Source organism: Panthera onca, chromosome A3 (assembly GCF_046562875.1).
Source record: "Panthera onca isolate mPanOnc1 chromosome A3, mPanOnc1 haplotype 2, whole genome shotgun sequence".
Taxonomy (NCBI): domain Eukaryota; kingdom Metazoa; phylum Chordata; class Mammalia; order Carnivora; family Felidae; genus Panthera; species Panthera onca.
This window is the reverse complement of record NC_138341.1, coordinates 53,338,610-53,350,980: the sequence shown is the minus strand read 5'-3', so window position 1 is coordinate 53,350,980 and position 12,371 is coordinate 53,338,610. Positions and strand designations below refer to the sequence as shown.

Genomic DNA, 12,371 nt, shown 5'->3' with positions numbered 1-12,371 from the left:
AGTGGGCCCGGTTTTCATCTTCTCTGACAAAAAGTCAGGTGTAAGTCAGGGAAGGATGGAAACCTATGATCCTCCCACCCCTGCTTCTCCACCCACTAGCTTCTCAGAGGAGCTACAGTAGCGACTGTCCTTAAAAGCCAGACTCAGCCCCACAGTACCTCCCTCTCTCCAATCTGATCTTGGTGATGTAGCAGTGTAGATGAGCAGTCTTCACCCTCATCCCAAACCCAGAAGGTGGAACCAGCCAGGACTCAACCCCAGAGCCAATGAGGTGGAGTTGGGAGCCCTCATGCAGGCCATGGGACCTGAAGGAGACTGATTCTCTCCCACAGAGCAGAGACCAACCAAGACCTATCCCTGGATATAGAACACATCCTTCCTGGAACCTGATACAGGGCCTTTGCCCAGAGGTGATTTTAGACCATTATGTATTGAACGTTCTCCAGAATTATTTGAGTGAATGAATGACTGATATCAACACTGAGTCAGGAAGCAATCAAAACCTGTATACTTCTGGGTTAAGAAAGGGGCAGTCATGCAGACCCCCTTCTCCCTCCAGGTTCAGAATGTCACAGTCAGTAAGATGGCATGACATCTCCTTCCCGCATGGGCGCAAGTTACCTCTTCCCCATACTTCATTCCCACTTTCCTCTTTGTCACTGTGCCCTGTGCAAAGCATACATGGAGAGCCCTAACCCAGATCAACCTATGTGAAACTGTCTGAGGACAGGAAGTCTAGAATACCTCCCATAAAACACACACACACACACACACACACACACACACACACACACACACTCTCTCTCTCTCTCTCTCTCTCTCTCTCTCTCTCTCTCTCTCTGAAAAAGCACAAACTGGGCAAAAATCTGGGAATTCAATTTCAACAAATCATTTTTTTAAGTTATGGGATTTCCCAGTCTCTCAAAAGAAAATTACACCCCCAGACAAACATATATAAGTAAAAAACATAAAGACACTGGCAGCAAGCCAGTGGGTGGGAAATCACCAGCAAGGGGATCTCTGTTCCCCTTAGAGTTCTATAATTGTTCCAAAGCCATTGTTCCTGCTCCTGCAACCAACCATACTGTAAGTTGTGTAAGACGCTGTCGAAAGAGCACAGGGCTGAAAGGCAGGAACCTCAAGTTCCAAACCCACAACTGCCCCAAGTAGCTGTGTGACCTTAAATGAGCTCCTTAGCATCTCTGGGTTGTCCTATTTCCATCTATAAAATTACGGATGTCCTTTAAATCTTCTGTCTTGGATTTCAACTATATTCACAGTTCCTGGCCCAGTGCCACCCAGGAAGCGATTAACAAGTACAAATGAGGAGAAATGGTCCAACACGATTTTTGCATCAATATAACCTCAATATGAATTAAGATACCATTTCCCAACAAGTTCATCAGGGAAGTTGCACAGAAGGCATCTTTGGAAGGTCACAATGTCTTGGGATTTTCTCCTTTTCCATAGCCAATTTTTAGCCCATGGCATGAAAAAGAGAGAAGTAGGAGTAACTCTATGGGGACAGTGAAGGGATTAACTTTACAGAACCACTAAGGCAGAGGCTTGCTTGTGTCAGTCTGAGCTGCACCACTCCAAGCCCTCTTGGACCTGTCTCTAGGTAATGAGCCCTACATGTGGGTCCCTGCCGTTGAGTGGCAATGACAGTGTCATGTGTCTGCCCAGGGAGTGGATGTAAACCCAAACCTCATCAACCCCACCCCAGCCCAGGCTAGGGTACTCTCAGACCACTTTTGCATGAACACAACTAGTGCCTGTCCCCAGCCACTGGAGAAAGGAAGACAGCCCTTTGCAGGGTTGGCATGCAGCCAGGGTCCTGGGCCTGAGTCCAGGTAGTGACCCCGAACTCAGAATATTTCCTCAGAATGCTTGCTCTCATCTCCAGAGAACCCTAGGGAGAGAGTCCTTGTGTTCCTCCCAACACTCTCTCCATCTCTTCAGCATCCAGGGAGACACAAGCACCTGGGAGTTGTTTGTTTCAGGGTGGGTTTTCCTAGGTTAGTTCTGAGGATGGTCACACAGTGTTCCCAGGACATTTGCCTTCTGGTCCCCTCTGCATCCCTGAGGGGACATAAGCCAGTGGGCTAGAAAGCTTGGCTTCAGAAGGACAGCTCTGCCCCTCACCTACCATGTGGCTGTGGGAAAGCTACTTGACCTCTGTTTCCTCTTTCATGAAATGAAAGTTATCTGGACTGAATGAGCACTCAGGCCAAGCCCAGAGCTAGCTCATATTTACTGTGATGATTACACAGACCTACAAGAGAAACCCTCATAGATTAGACCAACAACAGGCCTCAGGGAAAATCCATCAGAAATGCTGCTAAAGGGGTCCTGGTCAGGTCACACGATAGGGACTGGGAAAGGTCAAGAATGTCAAAATAAAAGAAAACCTTGCCCCCTCCCAAGAAGACTCTGGGATGGTGAGTGTCCAGGGCTGCTTTAGAGCTTATGGAACCCATCCCCTCACTGCACAGCTGAGGAAATAGCCTCAGAGACAATGTATGGCATGCCTGAGGACCCACCACAGGTTTGTGACAGTATTTGGACAAGAGGACATATCTTCCAATTTCTTCTCAGTGTGGCCAGATTATTTTCTCAAACATTAATTTGTGTTTAGATGACTGCATTTTTTTCTTTTCCTTCTCATTGCAAGAAAGTCTTAAATCTGTCCTCTTTTGAGTTTCAGAACTAGACAGAAGTCACCCTGGGCCCTTTTCTCCTTTGCATCTATTTTCCTGAGCCTGAGTTTCTTGCAGACTCAGAGGAGTGTCTTGAAGGCCATCCTGGGAGGGAGAAAATGAAAGTAGAGAGGGAAGTGGGACCCTGAGGAGTAGGAAGAGAATCCAGACCAGTGCCCTGCACCTTCAAGAAGCAGTGGGCCTCAGAGGTGGGGAGGTAGGGTCCAGGGCACAAAGCCTCAGGCATGGCCTGAGGGCAGAGTCTGAGCCTCCCAGGCTACCTGGGCCCGTGAGACAGAGCACAGCCTACAGCAGTACCTCTTTCCTGGGCACCATGAGCCTCCTGGATTCTGGGGTGACCCTTATCAGGAAGGGGCCTATAATGATAGCAATAGAATTTCCTCCCCGTCAATACAATTGGAGCTCAGGGTTAGAACTGAGTCAATCCCAAGAGCATTTCTTGTCCTTCTGGGATGGTGAACTGAGATTCATACTATCCACATAAGGCACTGCTCAGTCCCCTTCATGACATCATTCCCTATAACCGTATCACCCACCCATACAGTGCTTTACAAAGTGCTTCACAACAGTCCATTCAGTCCCTGAGATCCTCACCATTAACCAGATGAAAAAGAGAGAGCCCAGAAAATGGACCAGATTTGCTCAAGTTCACATAGGTGGTAAAAGAACCAGGACAAAATCCTCATTCTCCTGACTACTGGACAGAGCTCTTTATGTCACTGCCTACCAGTACTGCTCTTTGTACACAGCTGGCCTCGGGTTACTAGCAGAGCTTGCTCTCTCAGAGAACACACCTCACTGTCACCCAGGTTCCATAGCTCAGGGCAGGTCTCTTCAGGAGAAACAAGGCCTGCAGGGAACATCCGGCAGTCCAACCCTTCCTGGGTGACACTGCCTTGGTGACTTTGCAGGATGCAGTGATGACTTTCTAGATGCTTACCTGACATTGGCTGTATGTCAGGTTGAATTGAAGCTAAAAGCTTAGACATTGACAAAACCCCCTATCAATGATTGGGAAATCAAAAACAAAAAGTATAAGTGATTACCAGACAGATGAAAAGAGTCTATAAACCCACTAGCCATTAAAAAATGCTCAACTTGGATGCCTGGGTGGCTCAGTCAGTTAAGCATCCAACTCTTGATTTTGGCTCAGGTCATGATCCCAGGGTTGTGGGATTGATCCCTATGTCAGTCTCTGTGATGAGCATGGAGCCTACTTGGGATTCATTCTCTCTCTCTCTCTCTCTCCCTCTCTCTCTCTCCCCCCACCTTGGCCCCTCTCTCTGGCTCACACTCCCAAAAAAAAAATTTTTTTTTTTTAATTATTAAAAACAATGCTCACTGGATGCCTGGGTGGCTCATTTGGTTATGCGTCCAACTTTGGCTCAGGTCATGATCTCATGGTTTGTGAGATCGAGCCTCACATCAAGCTCTGTGCAAAGAGCACAGAGCCTGCTTCGGATCCTCTGTCTCCCTCTCCCTCTGCCCCTACCCTGCTCACACATGCTCACTCCCTCTCTCTCTCAAAAATAAACATTTAAAAAATGCTACCTTAAAAAATGGACAGAAGACATGAAAAGACACTTTCCCAAATAAGACATCCAGATGGCCAACAGACACATGAAAAGATGCTCGGTATCACTCAGCATCAGGGAAATACAAATCAAAACCACAGTGAGATATCACCTCACACTTGTCAGGACGGCTAAAATGAAAAACACAAAAAATAACAAGTGTTGGTGAGGATGTAAAGAAAAAGGAACTCTCATGCACTGTTGGTAGAATGCAAACTGGTACAGTCACTGTGGAGAACAGCATGGAGGTTCCTCAAAAAGTTAAAAACAGAACTGCCCTATGATCCACTAATTACACTACTGGGTATTTACCTGAAAAACACTAATTCAAAGGGATACATGCTGTTTATAAGCAGCATTATTTACAACAGCCAAATTATGGAAGCGGCCCAAGTGTCCATGGATAGATGAATGGATAAAGAAGATGAATAGATAAAGAATGGATAAAGAAGTGTAATATTATTCATCCATAAAAAAGAATGATATCTTGCCATTTTCCATAATGTGGATAAATCTAGAGGGTATAATTCTAAGTGAAATAAATCAGTCAGAGAAAAATAAATACCACAAGATTTCACTCATACGTGGAATTTAAGAAACAAATGAACAGGGGCACCTGCGTGGCTCAGCTGCTTGAGTGTCAACTCTTTATTTCAGCTCAGGTCATGATCTCACAGAGAGCAAACCTGCGTCCATCTGTGCTGGGCATGAAGCCTGCTTGAGATTCTCTATCTTTCCCTCTGCTCTTCCCTCTGTTCCTCCCCCACATGTGTGCTCTCTTTCTCTCTCTCTCTCTCTCAACAAACAAAGAAACAAATGACCAAAGAAAAAAAGACAAACCAAAAACCAGACTCTTAACTCTAGAGAACAAGCTAATGGTTACCAGAGGAGAGGCGTGGGAGGGGATGGGTGAAATAGGTAAAGGGGATTAAGAGTACAATTATCTTGATGAGCACTAACATATGAAATTGTTGAATCACTGTACTGTACACCTGAAACTAATATAACACTATGTTAACTATACTGAAATTAAAATTAAAAAAAATTTTTTTTCATTTTTTTTTTAATGTTTATTTTTGAGAGAGAGAGACAGATCACGAGCAAGGGAGGGCAGAGAGAGAGGGAGACACAGAATCCAAAGCAGGCTTCAGGCTCTGAGTTGTCAGCACATAGCCTGATGCGGGGCTGGAACTCACGAACTGTGAGATCATGACCCGAGCTGAAGTTGCACACTTAACCGACTGAGCCACCTAAGCGCCCTGAAAAAAATTTTTAATTAAAAAAAGAAAGAAAAAATCCAGAAAGAACAATATTTAAAATTTTTTAAAAATGTTTATTCATTTTTTGAGAGAGAGAGTGTGCGCACAAGTGGCGGGGGCAGAGAGAGAGGGAGGGGCAGAGAGAGGGAGACACAGTATCTGAAGCAGGCAGCACAGAGCCTGACGCAGGGCTCAAACCCATAAATGGGGAGATCATGACCTGAGCTAAAGTCAGATGCTTAACCAACTGAGCCACCCAGGTGTCCCAGAAAAAAACAGTACTTGAAAAGTGACAGGGGCACCTGGCTGGCTCAGTGGGTAGAGCAAGTGACTCTTGATCTTAGGGTCATGAGTTTGAGCCCCACTTGGGGGCTTACTCAAGAAAATAAATCTTTAAAAATGAATAAATTCATTGGGGCGCCTGGGTGGCGCAGTCGGTTAAGCGTCCGACTTCAGCCAGGTCACGATCTCGCAGTCAGTGAGTTCGAGCCCCGCGTCGGGCTCTGGGCTGATGGCTCGGAGCCTGGAGCCTGCTTCCGATTCTGTGTCTCCCTCTCTCTCTGCCCCTCCCCCGTTCATGCTCTGTCTCTCTCTGTCCCAAAAATAAATAAAAAACGTTGAAAAAAAAAAATGAATAAATTCATTAAAAATTAAAAAATAAAAAATAAAAAGAGTGACAAAACATTGTTTCCAAAACTGTATGCTTATTTCTATAGCTGGCATCATAGCATTTACATTACATTTATCATTCATGTAATGATATATGTTTTTTAACTTCCTGCATATATGATCTAATAAAATATTCATATACTTAAAAAAAGAAAAAAGAAATGCCCACTAAATTCACACTATTATTGCTGCTGTAATACCTATTAGCTTGGCAAAGTCCTTCCCCTATACTACTGGTGGGAATATAAATTGACACAACCTTCCTACACAAACATCAAAAGCCTTGAAAGTATTCACATGCTCAAATACAACATGGTATCCCAGACTGGATCCTGGAATGGATAAAGGACATCAGTAAGAAAACTAATAAAAGTCAAACTCAGGGGGCATCTGGGTGGCTCAGTCGGTTAAGCATCTGATTCTGGGTTTCGGCTCATGTCATGATCTCATGGTTTGTGAGGTCAGGCTCTGCACTGACAGCAAGGAGCCTGCTTGGGATTCTCTCCCTCCCTTCTCTCTGCCCCTCCCCCCCCCCCCCCCCCCCACTGAAGCTTAGTTAATAGTAATGTACCAATGTTAACTTATTAGTTTTGATGAATATACTCTGTCTGGTTAGATAAGATATTAACATTAGAGGAAGCTGTGTGAAGGGTATGTAGGAACTCTGTACTATCTTTGCAACTTTTCCATAAATCTAAAATTATTTCAAAACAAAAGGTTTATTTCTAAAATGTTTATAGATTCTTTTACCCGGAAATTTCAATTTCTAGGATTTTACCTCAAATCTTATCACAGATGTATGGAGCACCTGGCTGGCTCAGTCAGTAAAGCATGCAACTCTTGATCTTGGAGTCTAGGTTGGGGGCATAGAGCTTACCTAAAAAACAAACAAACAAACAAACAAACAAACAAAACCCTTAAAAAAACCACAACACCTAGCACATTAAAAAAACACCTATTAAAAAAAACCCACAAAACTTATCAGAGATGTAGATGGACATTTACATACAAAGATACTGCACCACCTGTGATAATCGCAAAAATGTGGAAATTATCCACATGTCCAAGAATAGCAGGTTAATTAAATAAATTGTGATGTATCTAATGATGACAGAATGTGGTCAGAAACAATATTACAATATTTGTTGACATGAAAAATGCTTACAATAGAAAGTAAAGTGAAAGAATTAAGACACAAAACTGTATCTCTTTTAAGCTTAATACAATTTTTTAAATGATGTACATAAGCAAGATATGAAGAAATACACAATATATTAAAGGTAGTTATTAATGGGTTATATAGAGAATCTTATTTTCTTCTGAGTACATTTGTATACCTTGTAAATGTTCTACAATGAACATATATGGGGTTTTTGTTTCATTTTTTGTTTCTTTTTATTTTTAGAGAGAGAGAAAGTGCAAGTGGGGGAGATGGGCAGAGAGAGAGAGAGCCTTAAGCAGGCTCCACACTCAGCACAGGGCTTGATTCCACAACCCTGGGATCATGACCTGAGCTGAAATCAAGAGTTGGACACTCAACTGACTGAGCCACCCAGGTGCCCCATGAACATATGTTTATAATCCAGGAAAAAAAGGTATCAAAAATCCCCAACCCACAGCACTTCCTCAAAAATTTAAGCACAGAATTATCATATGACCCAGCAATTCCACTACAAGTATATATTCAAGAAAACTGAGAACATACATCCACAATAACACTTGTGCATAAATGTCCATAGCGATATTATTTATAATAGCCAAAAAGTAGAAACAATCTACACATCCATCAGGGTAAATAAAAGTTGTATATCCATACAATGAAATACTATTCAGCACTAACCAGAAATGAAGTACCGACACATGCTGCAACATGGATAAACCCTGAAAACATTATGTTAAGTGAAAGACACTAGACACAAAAGGCCATTTATTACAGGATTCCATTTATATGAAATGTTCAGAATAAGCAGATCCACAGAAACAGAAAGTAGACTAGTGGTTGCCAGGAGCTAGGGGATAGTCTGTAACTACTAAAGGGTCCAAGGTTTCTTTTTTGGGTCATGAAAATGTTCTGCAATTAGTGATGATGGTTGCACAACCTTGAGAATATACTAAAAAACATTAAATTGTATACTTTAATGGGTGAATTTTGTGGTTTGTGATTATCTCTCAAAAAAGGAAGGAAGGAAGGAAGGAAGGAAGGAAGGAAGGAAGGAAGGAAGGAAATTTCCCTATCCAAATGCTACATTTCACTGCTTCTCATAATTTTCTTTCAAAAAACTGTTTTCTTACCTTTAAATAATGCTCAGGCTGGTGGAGTCCAACTGGCCCACCCCCCAGGCCAGGCCTGTGTACGCAGAGCAGACAGCCATCCATTTATGTGGTGGATAGAATCCTCAGAAAGTGATTGTAATTGTGAATCTCCCCCCATTAGTTCCTTCCTTCCTCACTAGTTCATTCACCTGTCTGTCCATCCTTCCCTCCCTCCTTCCCTTAAGCACTACAGCTATACTACCCAGGGGGCCCCCACAAGGAGGAGCTAATCCTTATAGTTACCCTCTGAAACCGACACTCTGTCCTTTTATATCTCCCCTATAAAATACAAGTTTTCTGGGATTTTAAATTTACCACAACTGTGGAAATTAACTGATCTAACATACAGCAGTCTGAAAAGACAAGAGATACAGAAGAGAGAAGCTTTAACAGGGGAAAGGGGAAGGGGAAGTCTTGCAGCAGGCAATACTGGAATACTTGGAATGAACAAGCCTTGGTGAGGTATGAGGGCACCGGCGGTAGGAATCTTCCAGGAGAGAGGGGAAGACAGGGCACAAAGGCAAATAACTAATCAATCCTGAGAAGATAGGCCTGCTTCTTTCCCTTATTGGGCCTGAGACTGTTTGCCATGAAATCTTACACCTCTGAAGTGTGTCCCTCACACCTAGAGGCCTTTTAGATACCCCGAGTAGATGGCATTGTTGTGGAAGAATACTGGGAGCAGAAAAGGGGAGAGGAGGAAAGCAGAAAATACTGGCAAAGCTAGGGTGTCAGTCCCTCCCTGGGGCCCTGTGGAGGGCTCAGTACTTAAGGACACTTGGCAATTCTCAGTATTTGTCTCTATTTGTCTCAGTTGAGCCTTCTCATCCTACTGGAAACCCAAGATCTCCCAGCAGCCTTCCTAAGAACACATTTCTTGCAGGTCTGGGACAAGAATAGAGTCAAAAGAAAAATCAACATTGAAAAAGTAAAAGTAGGAAAAAACAAATGAAAATTTCAAAACTGACCGGAGGCTCTTTTCTGTAGGGTGTATAGAACTTTGTAAACAGCAGGTGAGGATTTGGGTCTGGAACTCCTGAGAAGGATTGGGGAGGAGGCTGGAGGCTCCGGAGCAGGGCAGCCCTTTGGGTAAAGATGCCACCCTCCTGCTCAGGGTGGGGCTGGGCTGGGCCAGCAGACAGTGTGTTGAAATTAAAAATTGATGGAGGAATTTGAACAAAGTCGGTGGGGGAAGCAGTAGTTTGGCACATGAGGGCTCACCTAGCAGGCCTACATACATAGACCACCAGGGTAGGGGTGGGCGCTGAGGATGGAAGGGGAGTCTCATGTGTGATAGTCAAAAGCTCTGCCTGTCTAGCAGTCTCCCCTCCTTTCTTCTGGATACAGCACCTCACTTTTTTCTTTTTTTTTTAATGTTTATTTTTGAGAGAGCATGAATGGGGGAGGGGCAGAAGGATGGAGACAGGATCTGAAGCAGGCTCCACATTGACAGCAGAGCCCAATGTGGGGCTTGAACCCACGAACCATGAAATCATGACCTGAGCCGAAGTCGGATGCTCAACCGACTGAGCCACCCAGGCACCCCAGCACCTCACTTTTCAGAAAGAGAACTCCATCTCCCTCAATCTCCCACGAGACTGTTAGCACAGGATCCAGACCTGCCAATGAGACTGTCTCAATCACACAAAGAGGCTGGCACTGCCTCTACCCAAATGCAGCCTTCCTTTTCCTGAAAATCCAGGCCCAAGTTTCCTGTCCTTCCTGAAGCCTCAGAGTCGACCCTTTCTTCAAGGCTATGAGCTAGGATTCTTCAAATAAATGATCTTTTTTGGCTTATGTTAGCTGGACCCTCACTGACACAGCCTAAGATACATGATGCTATGGTACTAATAATTCTCATTATTTACTGTCTACCATGTGCCAAGAATGGCATGGGGCCTATCACATGTATTAACCTAACTCTCATTCCACAGATGCAGAAACTAGGACTCAGAGAGATTAATACCATGTCTGGTAGTTCTAGATTTAAAGGAGATGAAAAGGCGATTCAGGCCCACTTTGATCTAGCTTCCAAGCCCAGGTTCATTCTTTCTCCTTCCTTCCTTCCTTCCTTCCTTCCTTCCTTCCTTCCTTCCTTCCTTCCTTCCTTCTTTTCCTCCTTCTTTTAAATTTGGATATTGGGGGCGGAGAGCTTAGTTAACCAAATTCCTCAGTTCCTGGCCCTTGAGCACCAATGATCCTCTCCCTGTTTCACTACCTAAGTTTTTCCCACCTCACCACGCTACCTTCCGAATGCCCAGCATCATAGCTCACACGTGACAGGGTCTGACCCCTCCCTAGTAGGCACTCCAGATATTGGAATTTGGTATTTTTTTTCTCCTTGAGGATCAAAATCTAGTTGGACCTGAGAAACTTTTCCAGGTGACTCTCCAGCACTCCCACCCAATAGCCAACCTATTAGCCTTATTACTGGTTCAGCTCTGGGCTAGACTGAGATGTGGGATTGATAAGAAAGGGAAAGACTCAGTCTCTACCCTCAAGAAATTTAAAATTCACACATTGGTCCACTCCACAAAAACATACGGAGACCTGACCTCATGTGCCAGGTCCAAGGATAGAAGGATGAATGCAACAGTCGCTGCCCTCTGAGAGCTAAGAGTCTACTAGGGGAGAAGACAATTAATTAGACTTTTGCCACAAGGCTATGGTAGGGGAGATGCAGCAAAGCGGGATAGACAGAATCCAGACCTGGGCATGGCTCAGATAGTAACATTAATCCAAGAAATCATTACGAAATATAAATCCGTAAGTACATTTATTTCTGCTCATTTGCCTCAGCATCTTGCAGCAATGGTGGATAGAATTTTCATCACTTGGGGCGCCTGGGTGGCTCGGTAGGTTGAGCATCTGACTTCAGCTCAGGTCATGATCTCGCGGTCCGTGAGTTCGAGCCCCGCGTTGGGCTCTGTGCTGACTGCTCAGAGCCTGGAGCCTGTTTCAGATTCTGTGTCTCCCTCTCTCTCTGCCCCTCCCCTGTTCATGCTCTGTCTCTCTGTGTCTCAAAAATAAATAAACATTAAAAAAATTTTTTAAAAAGAATTTTCATCACTTGGAGGGAAAGTGTGGGACGGCTAGAACTAAACTAAAGACAACGTGGCATGCAGTAAATTAAGTGTGAGGAGTTCAGGGAGACACCTCAGAGAAGGAAGCAGTCATCCTAGACTAGACCTGTGAAGACTGGGATAAGGGAGTCCTGCCTATCGAATGGGGCACAGATGTCCCCATACATAGATACCTTCACTGGAGAAAACAAACAGGGTATCTAATATAAATCCCAATCAAAAGGCACAGCATAGGGGCACCTGAGTATCTCAGTCAGTTGAATGTCTGACTTTAGCTCAGGTCATGATCTCACAGTTAATGAGTTCAAGCCCTGTATTAGGCTCTGTGCTGACAGCTCACAGCCTGGACCCTGCTTCAGATTCTGTGGTCTCCCTCTCTTCTCTGCCCCTCCCCCACTCTCATTCTGTCTCTCTCAAAGATAAACATTAAAAAAAAAAAAAAGGCACAGCAGATAGGAGTCATGGTTGGGCTGCTGCTCACATGGGTAACTTTTTACATGGCCCAGGATAGGTGGCAGTGGGGGCAAATTAGCTAACAGTGGTGAATGGTCTTCCTATACAGCCCAGCTGCCAAGCAGGTAAGAAAGCAGCACTGAGAACTCCCACCACCACCTCCCCCATCAGGTTAGGCACAAGTGTGCCCAGGACAGAGTCTGTTCACCAAAGGCTGCCCCCTGGGGAGTAGGTCGAGGCCACCCAGATCAGCAAGTGCATGTGGGGACTCTAAAAGGTTCTTTAACTTGGGCCGTGGTA

At 44.4% G+C, this 12,371-nt stretch overlaps 1 protein-coding gene across 22 annotated transcripts in view; it reads right to left on the bottom strand.

Annotated features, from left to right (window-relative positions):
• Positions 1-12,371, bottom strand: part of ASPRV1 (aspartic peptidase retroviral like 1) — a 111,247-nt gene that overhangs the window by 17,323 nt on the left and 81,553 nt on the right. For 3 of the 22 annotated variants that reach the window (XM_060658659.3, XM_060658674.3, XM_060658881.3), the window contains one exon: positions 7,001-7,099. The exons of the other annotated variants lie outside the window; for them this stretch is intronic. The gene's annotated coding sequence lies outside the window, so the exon portion shown is untranslated. The remainder of the gene's footprint in view (positions 1-7,000; positions 7,100-12,371) is intronic. 22 annotated transcript variants of the gene reach the window in all.